This window comes from Aulostomus chinensis, chromosome 10 (assembly GCF_037954235.1).
Source record: "Aulostomus chinensis isolate RoL2024-O1b breed Wild chromosome 10, RoL_Achi_v1.0, whole genome shotgun sequence".
Classification (NCBI taxonomy): Eukaryota; Metazoa; Chordata; class Actinopteri; order Syngnathiformes; family Aulostomidae; genus Aulostomus; species Aulostomus chinensis.
The window spans coordinates 6,324,561-6,336,649 of record NC_141329.1 but is presented as its reverse complement, the minus strand read 5'-3'; the positions used below and the strand labels follow the sequence as shown (position 1 = coordinate 6,336,649).

The following is a 12,089-nucleotide window of genomic DNA, read 5'->3' as shown; positions in this document are numbered from 1 at the left end:
AGAGAAGGGTGTTTCCATGTTCCAATAGTTTTACTCTTTTTATTGCACTTTTTCAACTAATCCCCCCCCCCCCCCAAAAAAAAAAGAACAAGTATGAGAGGCTGACATGCAAGCTTGAGGCTGCAGTGGAACTGGTGGCGTATCAGCCATGCTATGCTACTTTTTGCAGCTCAAAGTATTCTTTTGAAATATTGATATGAGATATTCAGCAATGTGAGTGATCAGTGCATCTGTGTAACAGTGGCCAGCGGGTGCAGTGCTGTGCAGAGTGAACTTCACTTTAAATGGCTTTAAAGACGTGATAGCAGACGCTTGCGCCCACGAGTTCTGCTCTCCATGCTGTGGTCATGAGATTGAGTCAAGAGCTGGTCCACCTAACAGTGGCTGCACATGCACAAACCCCTGCAATGAAAATTGCAAGCTACATATTCTGTTTTTGTTTTGTTTTGTTTTTTCTTTGTGAAGAAAATATTACTTTACAATAGTTTTGACAACACTGGTTATGGTTGTTGGTCGCCAAAAAGAGGCAAAGATCTTGGTTTGGGTCAAATAAAAACAAATAAGGGCTGAAAATGTCTCCACATTGAAAATAAATGCCCTCTTCTTCTCTATCTGCTCCTGTTAGGACACATATTTCATTTGGTGTAGAACTGAATGCCAGAAGATATTCCTGGTTAGATGCACCCTGTTGGTATGAATTTGAGCATTTAGGGGTTCAGCATCTTGCTCAAGGACACTGCGGTACTGTCACCAGGGAGTGTGAGGATCCTACCAGTGACTCTTTGGCTGCTAGTTGGCCGCTCTACCTGTGAAGCATGCCAACCCAATATATCTGCCTCAGAAATATACTGTCTTGACTTATGTCAGCAGAAACGTGGGTGTAAATGTGCCACCGTCTCACTCCTGGCTCACAGTTATGCAGGTTATACAGGAATTAAAATGTGTGACTTTTCAACAACCTGCACACAACTCAGATTTACCAAAAAAAACAACAACAACAAAAAAAACCCGATACAGTATTTTCCCCTTGAAGTCCACATAATGGCCTCTGTTGCAAGTCTCCATCACCCTGGTGGCTGATAAAGGTTGGATATGGGTTAAAGAAAAAGAAAGGTGTTCAGTACAAAAACACAAATGGCATCTCAGGTAGGAAACACACACAAAAAAAATCCTTAATGGAGCAGCAACATGAGCATGAATCACATTTAATGAGCCAAAAAAGACCACTGACATCATGAAATGTGGACATCAAAGCTTCTGGGTTTTTTGGGGGTTTGTTTTTTTTTAGAAATGGCATACAGACGGATGATGAGAACAAAAACACCCAAAAGAACTTTATGTTATAAAATGTAAAAAAAAAATTAAAAACAATAGGCAAAGTAGTGAGAATAATAGTGAGACAATGAGTATCATAGAGATGGCCAAGGCCAAGATGGCACACATGCATACAGTTTATAATGTGCATAAACGAAAGGAGAGAAGAAAATTCTGATGTTGGACCAAAGACAGAGACAAAGCAAAAAGCAAAGTCAGTTTGTACCATACAGAGACACAACAGCAAAGACTTTGTTTGTGTGTGTGTGTGTGTGTGTGTGTGGGGGGGGTTACAGTAAACCAGAGGCTGTGGTTAGTATTACAATGGAGTACATTGACAACAAGCATTGATGCACTGTGCTAGCAGCTGCAATCACCTCATTATCTACTGTACTGACAGGAGAGAGGACAGAAGGCTGCACAGAAAGAAGATACAGACAGGGACCGGGGGAAAGAACTCATGCAGCCAAAGAGAAACACAAGATGACAATGACACAAAGGAGTGGGAGATTTATAGTTTGAAAGAAACAGAACTGGAGAGAGTGTGAAACAAGAAAGAGAAGTAAATAGGAAGAGAGGCAAGGGACAGAGGTATGTAACACAAGAGCCATTAGCAAATGCCCGTTTTTCTTCCCATGCACCGACATCTGTGTGGCTCAGATCCTAGCAATGTGCATCATTTACACATTTTAGGTGAGGTTTTGTGTGTGCGTGTTCTTGTACTTGCTACATATTAAGGAATAGAATATGCATTTAACCAACAGAGTGAAGACATTTTTTAGCTGGTCCTCACCTCTTCAAAGGGCCGTTTGAAGGTCAAAACTTGGTTTTAGGGTTGAGGTTAGAATTAGTCAGTTGAGATGGTTAGGTTTAGGGTGAGGGGCTAGGGAATGCATTAAGTCAATGAAAGTCCTCAAAAAGATTTAAGTACAAGCATGTGTGTGTGTGTGTGTGTGTGTGTGTGTGTGTGTGTGTGTGTGTGTGTGTGTGCATGTACAACTGTGTCATCCAGCACCTGTGCCTCTTTGTGAGTGTTTGTTCACAGTACCGTGTGTGTATCTGCCGGGCTGCCAGCTCTGGTTATAAAGCTGGTGTGAGATGTGGATGATGGCGAGACTGCACCCAGACCTATTAATGAAACAGCATCGCATCATATATGAACAAACAGAAGACTGACAAACAGCGTCACAAACATGACATAAATGTAGTAATCACATGCAAGTTAGCTGCAATGATGTGTGTCAAACATGTGGAACTTTAAATCTACAATGTTTTAGTAAAAGCTTCAGTTTATGAAAAGAAAGTAATTTGAATGACAGGAAAATGAAACTACCTGCAGCCAAAAGGTGTATTACTATTCTTAACACAAGGACTAAAATAGGAAAAAAAATGCATATATACATATATTTTATAATTATTATTTTATTATTTTACCATACAGCTGCACCTGGAGTTACACTGCAACCCTTTTTTAGATGATCTGTGTTGTTTGCCTCCATTTTTAACCAAATTGTTATTTTCTAGCTGACAAATGAACATACTAGTGTTTTAACCTCAAATTTGACAGTAAAATATTATCAAAAATGGGTTGCACTCTGGCTATGAAACTTTTATAAGTCATATTTCTTGTTTTTGTTTGTTCTATGTAAAAGTGTTCTTCGTCCCTGGAGGCTTGTTCGTCACATTTCCCTCGTGGCTCAGACTAATTTGCTTGCTCTGACATATGCTCAGAAGATGTTTTTTTTTTTAAACTTTTTTTCTTGTTTTAAATAGAATTTCTTTATTTAGACACCTTAAGACAATTCCATGCAAGGTCTTTCTTTCTGATGTTTAGTACCTCAAAGTCTGATGAAAGTAAAATGTAATATTTTTTACAAATATGTTCGTCTTCTATATCTTAGCAGTCTGAGAAGTGTATACATCTGAGTTTCGCAGGGTCTCTCTTTGAGGATGAGTAATTCCTGGAGATCCATTCACATGGGCTTATCACTCTGCTCGCCTAGGGGAGGATACGGGAGATATTTCTATTTGTAGGTATAAGGAAAGAAGCTCCCTGTGATTGTAGCAGAGTTGAGGGTGAAGGGGATAGGTGAGCACACAAAGAAGGATTTGTGTCTTCTCTAGCCATTCTACTACTTTTTGAAATTACGAACACTGTAGAGGAGGTTTTCAAATATGTTTGATTTGAGAGAAGAAGTTTTAAAACGGTAGCAGCAGCGTGCTCTCTGAAAGATGACACAGCACCGTTTCTGAGGTTGCAGCAAAGGCAGCTGCTGCCCTGGCAAGGAGAAGTAGCATACAATTTTCCCATTGATTGAAGAAGGAGAGCAGCACACCTGATAGGCTATAATAGTACTGATGCCCACGGACACAGCGTCTTCTCTCTCATCCTCCTCCACAGGAAGGTCAGGGTTAGTTAAAGAACAGCACCTCTGGAGCGATTCGATTTCTCGCTCCAAGACATTTTGGCAGCATAGATTCTCTCTGTTTGTACTCTCTCCCAGCTAAAAAGTTGTCTTACTGCGTGACATCCGATCGTGGACGAGACCACCAATTAGAATGCAGGAATGGAAAAGATTTAGGAAAAATGATTGGAAGTTCTTCCCGGAGCACAGGGAAGTTTAGGCCTCAGGAGACCAAACAGGGAATTTATACTGTTACTCTGACACTCGCAGGCAACGTAGGAGAGGTTTTCGCTGAGGAGCTGCAACATCGTAGATTCTCTGCCACAGCCTGGAGAAAGGCCAATAGCGGAAAAGCTGTCAAAGTAGAGAGCAATCAAAATAATCAACTTAAAGTGCTCAGCTCAGAATAGAAGCTGCACCGAACCCTTCTTTTATGTGGCTGTTCTAATTTTTTTCTTAGCTAAGTGGCCCATCAGGCATGAACTTTGCAAAAAAAAAAAAAACTGCATAGAAGAGAGTAAAAATGGGATCAAGCTGATTAGACAATAAAAAATGATTAAAGTAATTGCCAGAGAGGCAATGCTAGGCATTACTACAACTTTGTGGGTGTTTGTTTCTTCATAAGGTTACATGTTAAAATAAATCAATCGAGTTATTGTGTCCCGATGATTCTATAGATTAAATTGTCAATGTATACATGCAGTGTAGCTGATAATGTCTGATGAACCACAGCGTGTGTGTCCTCAACGTCCTGCTCAAAAAAAAGAAAAAATGTGAAAACCCTGCTGGTTCACAACCGCATGCAACACAGACAGAGGTAGCAGGTAAAATAACAGGTAAAATAACAGCTCCATCCTGGCATGATGCACTGCGTGTTGTATTTTAAGGATAGGATGGGTTCAACCTGCAGGGAATGTCTATGTGCAGTCTCCAATTGTAACTGTGTGTTCCTAAAGTGTAGCAGTGTAGAAATATTTGCCCGTTGCCATCACAGGAGAAAAGACTCGTCTCAGCTCGTCATCGCTCAACCACGCTGGCTTGTTTGTATCTCTGTGAGCCAATCACGCTAGTCGTGGGTGGCGCCGAGCCCTGGCGCTTTACCAGACTAACATCAGCAGTACTATCTGGGAAACTTTTTATCTCTTTAACTATCCATGATAATAACCAGACAGACCTGCCTTACTTTGCATTCCATCCTGTCGTCCAAACTCGCCATCTCCAGAGTGTGACTTGCTGTTAACTTTCTGGAGATTTCTGACTGAAACCATCCCTCCATGGATAACCAGGCTGTATTTGCTGGAACAGCTGATACACTTAAACTGCTGAAATATTAAGGGTTAAAACTCTGCAGCCTTGTGCAATAATTAGCTCACATTGTGATTCAGTCTGGATTCATATGGTGTTTCATATCTGCCCATGGCACAAATGGACAGCTTTGAAAGCTTTTTTTCCCTCAAAGGTTTACCACATGCCGTTTTAAACTGTGTTAACACAGGCTAATTTACCACTTATGGGTGAAAATTTGTGGGATAAAAGCAAGATCCCTCTGTTGCTGTTAAGCCAGTCGTGACACTGCACCATCGTTGGCAGCGTTTGCTATGGAGAGGCTGCTGACCTCTTTTAGAAACTTTTTTTTTTCATTCGAAGGGATTGTTTTCTTTTTGTTCTATTATTTCTTATATACAATGTGTTTCATGACAGTTGTAAACAGACTACCATTCCAGATGCGGAAATCAACAGAAAAAAGTACTGAGATTTATTGTGACAGATTAAAGGAAGTGAGGAAAGAATCAGCTAAATGAAGGAATGAGTGACGCTCATTGGTTAATGAAGAACCAGAAAACCACAGGAAGTAAATTCAAAATAAAGGCAACACTAACAAAATAAAACAGGAAACTTAAATCCAAACCGGTAACAAAAAAAACCAACCCTAAAAACGAAGTATTTGACAGAAAAAAACAAATCTCAAGTGATTTTGACGCTTTATCGTATGAAAATTGCATTCAAATTAGAGAGAATTCTGAGTTAGATTTTGACTGTAATGGGCCAACTATGAAACCTCTTCCTCGATGTTCGAGAGGCAAATAAAAACAGGACTGTTTTTCACAATGATACGAGGACATAATGAGGCAGTGTGTATCCTGGCCAAAAATAAACCATGGTCCACTACACTGTTACTGCACTCTTTATAAAAGACAAGTGTGGGGTGTGTGCGTGTGTGTGTGCGTGTGTATCTCTCTCTCTCTCTCTATCTGGATCTCTTCCTCTGAATCTTCTCCCCCACATTCACCCTCTCTGACGGCAACACAGACTCATTACTTGTGAGATCTCCAGACCAATCTTGCACTTTCTCGCAGCCTCCATACACACACTCTCACAACACCCCCACAACCATAACACACACTCTTCCCACCTCCTCACTGTTACCATCAATGTGTCATTGGCTGTTGCTAAGTTACAAGCCTCCACCAAGTTTTTATTTTTTCTCCAATGTGTGTGTGTGTGTGCGTGTGTGTGTGTGTGTGCACGTGTGTGTGAGTGTGTGTGTAGCTAGTGAAAGCTCTGCCAGTGAATCTGACAGGTACCCCACTCTGTAGGGGCACCTTTGTATTTGCTTTACTTCTATTTCTACTCAGGGCTGTGATTGGCCAGGGTCTCCACCTGTCAGTCATCCACTTGCTGTCATACTGTAAGAGCCTCAGATTCAGCTGCCTCCTCCCAATTTTAATTCATGTTTTTTTTAATTTCCTTTCAACCATACCAGAAATACTTGATGGATGATTATTGAGGAAGTGACAGAGGGAGCGACAGAGAAATGTGGATGAGGTGTAAATTATTTCTTTTCCAGTGATTGTTCAAAGGTTAACCATACAAATTTGTTTCACCATTAATCACTGCAGCATTGTAAGAATCCCAGCTTTGTGTGAAGTGTGAAGTTTGTCATAAGCAGAAACAGAAGCACTCAAACTAATACACATACAGTACACACAGTGTAAAACTTTGTGCTTGCTTGCATGCAAGCGTGTGGATCTGTGCACTGCATGTTTGTGTGTGTATATGTGTGTGTGTGTGTATGGAGCAGATGGATGATGCTGCTTTCGAGGTCATTAATAACCCACTCCGCAGAAATAGATGGCGCGCACACATACAAATACATGCAGCTATTTTCATGTGTACACAAAAATAGACACATATATAAACATTTACTACATATTCAGCAACAAAGCAGCTTTTTAAAAACACCAATGTAGTAGAAAAAGGCACACGCTACCGCATCTGTACACAGATTTATGCATTTGCACACATTTACACATATTCTAAATGTGCATATTTGGATACATGCATATAAGGAGCAGATCTCACCGAGCACACGTCCGCATTTACATGAAGGCTTTCATGCTTTTGCACATATGATGCTGTGGTGTGTAGAGAGTCTGCCAGGAGGCTGACAGGGTAATCCATCTCAATCGTGAGCTGCAGTGTGCTCTGGGAAAGTAGTCTGGATGCAGCACAAATGAGGGTCCAGAAGCACACACACACACTCACACACACACACACACAGACAAACACACAAAAGATCTCATGTAATATGCACATATACACACACACCCACATACACACACACACACACACAGACACACATATTCCGCATAAGAGCAAACCAATGTACAACACGGACATGGATGAATTGCTGGCATTAGAGTGAATACCACATCAATGGATTTCCAATTCTCCTGAATGATGGTATAAAGAACCGGGTTGATGATGATCAAAGGTACACTTTCATTGAACTTTATGGCCATGACTCAGGTATCAGCAATGGTGTTCATAAAGCAGTTGCGTGTGAAAGGCAAAGCTTTAGTTGTCTTCAACGTATCCAACTTAGCCGTTCACCAGTTTGATTCAGTCCGTCAGTGAGAGAAAAAATAGCGAACTTATCAGTTACGTTACATTATTGCTCTCTTCTTTTAATTTGTACACTTGACACTCCACTTAATACTCTCACTGTGGTTAGATTATTCTCCCAGTTATACTAATAGACTACACTGAAGTGAAGAGATTGTGATGTTGTTGACTTCTTCACCCGCGCGCAGTTTCATTGATACAGCATATTATTGGTACGTATAGGATATTACTGTTGGGGGATCTCAGTGGGAGTAAGTGTTGTATGCATGTGGCATTTAAAGGTGGCTAGTTTGAGTGTAATGTATCACCAGAGGCCCTTGTGGTATATTAGACTCATTTAAATTAATCGAGATGTAACAGTACATAGCAAAGCCTTAGTTGGAAGCCATAATGTTGTTAAGGTAATGCTGTGAAAGTGTCATTCAGTTGACATTTTTCCTCTTTTTCAAATGGCCCCTGAAGTTTGTGATTAATATCTCTGGAGGATTGCGTGTGAAGGAGCAGAGCTGAAATGTGTTCACAAAAGGCTTTAAAGTGGGTCAAAAAGTTAGAAAATGATTAACCCTTCGGCCCACTTTTCTTGCAAACATCTCATTTCCGTGTCGTCAGACCAAACGCACCAGCAGATAGCCCGTAATCCTCTGCATTTCACTTTGCTTCCTGCAACTAGGTTGGATCAGGTTCCGTTGGAAATGGACCACGACAGCTTGGAAGAGGTGGTTTTGGACCAACTGGTTTGGGTGTCATGTGTTTTGGCACAGCGATGCATCAGTGTTGACCTTTATATTGACAAACGGTTTCGTTAGATATGTGTGTCTACTTCTTATAGCACGTAGGATCAAAATGGAGGATTTTAATTCCAAATGCTGCTAATCTCTTTGTGTCTCATCGTCTTAGCATTATATCTCACTGTCTTTAATGTGAATGCTGTGTAAACGTTGTTGCTGTCTAATGTTATTATCCCATGAAGACATTATGTAGGCAGAGAAAGTTAGGAGCTTTAATGTGTTTTGATGGCATCCTGTTCTTATTGAAGAGCGCAGGCTTAATCGTCAGAAAGCTCACTTTAATTGAATTGAGACGCAAGCTCAGTGCTTCTACCAATGGTAAACACACTGCCATTGAAGCCTGTTATATTTACAGTACACACCTGAGTAAAGACCCCTGTGTGTTTCCCTTGATTGCTTGTGAAACTGCGAAGAAAAAATAGACAAGGAGCTCTCCTTAATCTTAAGAGGTAGGGTCGACATGATATGTGAAGGAGATTCTTTTTTTTCTTTTTTTTTGGAAGATACCCATGTAGGATGTTTCGGTAGCGTCTTTTAATGGTAGCTTTCTCCAGAACTCTGCAGTATAACAGAATCACAAAGACTTAAAGCAATGACGCCCGCTCGTACCTGCATTTGAAGAGCTGCATATCTGTTGCGTTCTTTCTCTCTTACCATTTGATTCCAAAGTGTACTCTGATCGCAGTACATTCATCACACGATGTGTGAAAAATGAGCAGATGATTGATTCCCAAGTCAAAAAGCGGTGGCCATACTGTCAAGCAAAAACAAAAGAGACTGTCTGTTTGTGATTGAGCCTCACTTTGTAGAAACATAATCACATAAAAATGTATTGCTGCTGGAGACGCCCTGAATTTAGTTTTAACGTTTTTTGTTTTTTTTTTCCTTTTCACTCGTAGAAAAACGATCCCCAGCACAGAGCTATCCAGAGTAATTAATGCAAACTGATGCAGCATGTCTGTTACCCCTGACTTTCCCCACATAAAGGCTTTAATGAGGAGACATAAAACACAATTAAAGCCATGTGTCTCGGGACAAAGATGGCTTAAAATCTTTTCAGCAAAATTTGAGGACACATGGCGGTTGCGGCATTTATGGTGGGTGAATTCAATGTGCTTTCCTGTTTACCAGTTAAATGTGATGGTTCTGCTCTGTGTCCGCGTATCCTGCCAAATTTTACGAGCTTTGTCTAGACTCATTCAACAGTCAGCATTTTTGATAAAGCATTTTGTTCAGTTAAACCAATGTGATGCAGAACTGATGTGAAACGACAGTACGCTCAATAGAAAGTGGTTATTTTAGTGAGCTGCAACTCGGTCTTTCATTGAAACCATTAAGGGACCCACTTGCGATTGCCAAAATGGATCCAGGCTCTGATTTGGTGCCACTCGGACCGTGCACATGTCCTCTGATTGGTGTCTGTTTTTGGCCTGTGACCTTTGTCCTTCATGGGCACTTGATTTATTTATTATTTATTTTTCTTTATGGCCCAAAACAGGTTTAACTCAAGTCAGAAAGTCTTACTTGGGTGCATAGTACAATGCAGCAATACAAACCAAAAATACCTCAATTCAGCCATTGATTTTAACACAGCTGATTGAGGTTCAACTTAAAGAATCTTCATCAGTCTGAGGCTGCAGCGAAAACCATCAAACTCATTCAAAACTAAGTGAACCTCACCCAAGATCAAGTCTAGACTGTGATTCAGCCAGCACCATCTTGTGATCACTTGATCCGTCTGATGTAGCATTAGTGGCACTTAATCAAGCTGCATTTGGGGGATTTCCTGTTGGTACCTTATGATTGAGAAAAGCCTGGCTGCTGTTTTAATCATCTGAATGATATTAAACGTAGGATGACACAGTATTTACAACAGCTAAATCGTCCAAATTCTGAAATCATCCTCTTCAACTGTCCCGACTCGGACATTTCTACCTGTTCACAGCACCTCTGGTCCCCCGTCTGCCAACATCGAGCTAAAGTGTCAGAACCGCACTCCAGGAAAGTTGTCTTGCCCTCTTTCATTCAACTGTTTCCAAAATCATCTTTTCATTTAACGCCTCAGCCTCCAAGAAGTTGTTCATGGACTGATCCTCTGTTGAGTAGACTACTGCATCTCATAAAAAAAAAACACTTTCTTGCCTCCAACTGGCTCTGAACGCAGCAGCCAGGCTTCTTACTGGTTTTCACAGATCACATGACTCCTATCCCCGCTTCTCTCAACCTGTTCCCTCTCAACGTCTGGGTTTTTCCTGAAGCTATACAGTCGATATGTTGACCTCATATGAACCAACCATGTAGTGACCTCTTCAAAATCACTTCTTAAAAGCCTCTTTTATCGACTTGCCTTTATGTGAAGCCAACCTTGCCATACTCTCTACTTGTCTATCTTTTTTTTATTCCTTTTACTTGTTCTTGTGATCTAATTCCTATTATGTCTGGACGTATGAAAAAAGCCCCTGCTATCAGTACCACAGCAACTGTTCTTGTTGCTGCTGCGGTATTTTTTTGTTTTCCAAACTGTTTGTGAAGACTCGTTCTGGGTCTGAGGTTATGTTTACCTGCTTGCTCCGTCCCCAGTGTATTGGACTGGGTTTCCCCGTCTCTATGCCAGTTGTGTCAAGTGTCTGAGACGCTCTTCTTGTTTTGTGATTATCCCATTACCTACTTGTTGTTGTTTTTTTGTTGTTTTGTTTTTTTGCTTTTTTCCCCCCAAGACCTCTTATTATTTTGAAAGACCTCTGGGATGTATTGCATTATTCATCCAATTAGGAGCCGACGATCATGCATTGATTTAGTTCCATCTGATTCAGTGTAAGTTGAACGTACCGTCACCATGCACCACCATGCATCAGAAATGTATTCATAGCATTTGCAGCACATTCAAACAAATTTAGTGGCTCAGTGTAACTTGATATACGTCTCTGATGTTTGTTCTCTGCTGTTATTAACTCCCCATAGCTCAACAAGCCAGCGAGTAATGGGGAATGACTGATGATTATCGTCCTCGCTGAATTACACAGGAAAAAAAAAAGAAAAAACCCTATATAGCATCTAAAACACACATTGCCTGGCTGACTGGGGGAACCGACTGAGGTGTGCATAACTGCTTCCAAAAAGAGCACAATTCTACAGTAAAGCCGGATGAGTGGGTGAACCAAGTGAGGGATGTGTTCATTTAAAAAATCACCATTTGTGCCATTTTCGGCTACATAAAAGCATTAAAGCCACATAACAATAAAGACTTCAGAAAACTGAGTGAGAGTGGGAGAGCGTGGAGAGCTTGAGAAAAGAGAAAGATATGGAGGAATGAGGCCTGCAAGAAAGATGAAGGGAGAGAAAACAGAGCTGGGCAGTTAGTGAGGGAAGAGAACAACATCATCTGTAGAAAATATTCTATGTAAATAAATGTTTTAGCAAGGAAGGAAATAAAGCAGGACAGGATATCAGGGACGTGGGCCAAAAATGGCAAAAAAGCGGGATCTTTGATGAGAGGACTTGGGCTCAGGGAAATGAACTGGTTGCAGAGAATTGTGCACAGCAAGTGATCGCGTATGAAACAAATTTATATAGATAATAATAAAAAGACTGAAACAATAAATTATAATACCCAATGCAATGTATTCACTTGAGAACAACAGAAAATAAGAGGAGAGAAAATAAGAAGGCAGTTTGA

General features: G+C 40.8%; 1 protein-coding gene across 3 annotated transcripts in view; it reads left to right on the top strand.

Moving 5' to 3' along the window:
- Positions 1–12,089, top strand: part of LOC147254197 (leucine-rich repeat and fibronectin type III domain-containing protein 1-like protein) — a 198,988-nt gene that overhangs the window by 101,320 nt on the left and 85,579 nt on the right. The window contains exon 1 of one of the 3 annotated variants that reach the window (XM_086215781.1): positions 1,720–1,905. The exons of the other annotated variants lie outside the window; for them this stretch is intronic. The gene's annotated coding sequence lies outside the window, so the exon portion shown is untranslated. Of the gene's footprint in view, positions 1–1,719; positions 1,906–12,089 lie in introns of those variants that run through there. 3 annotated transcript variants of the gene reach the window in all.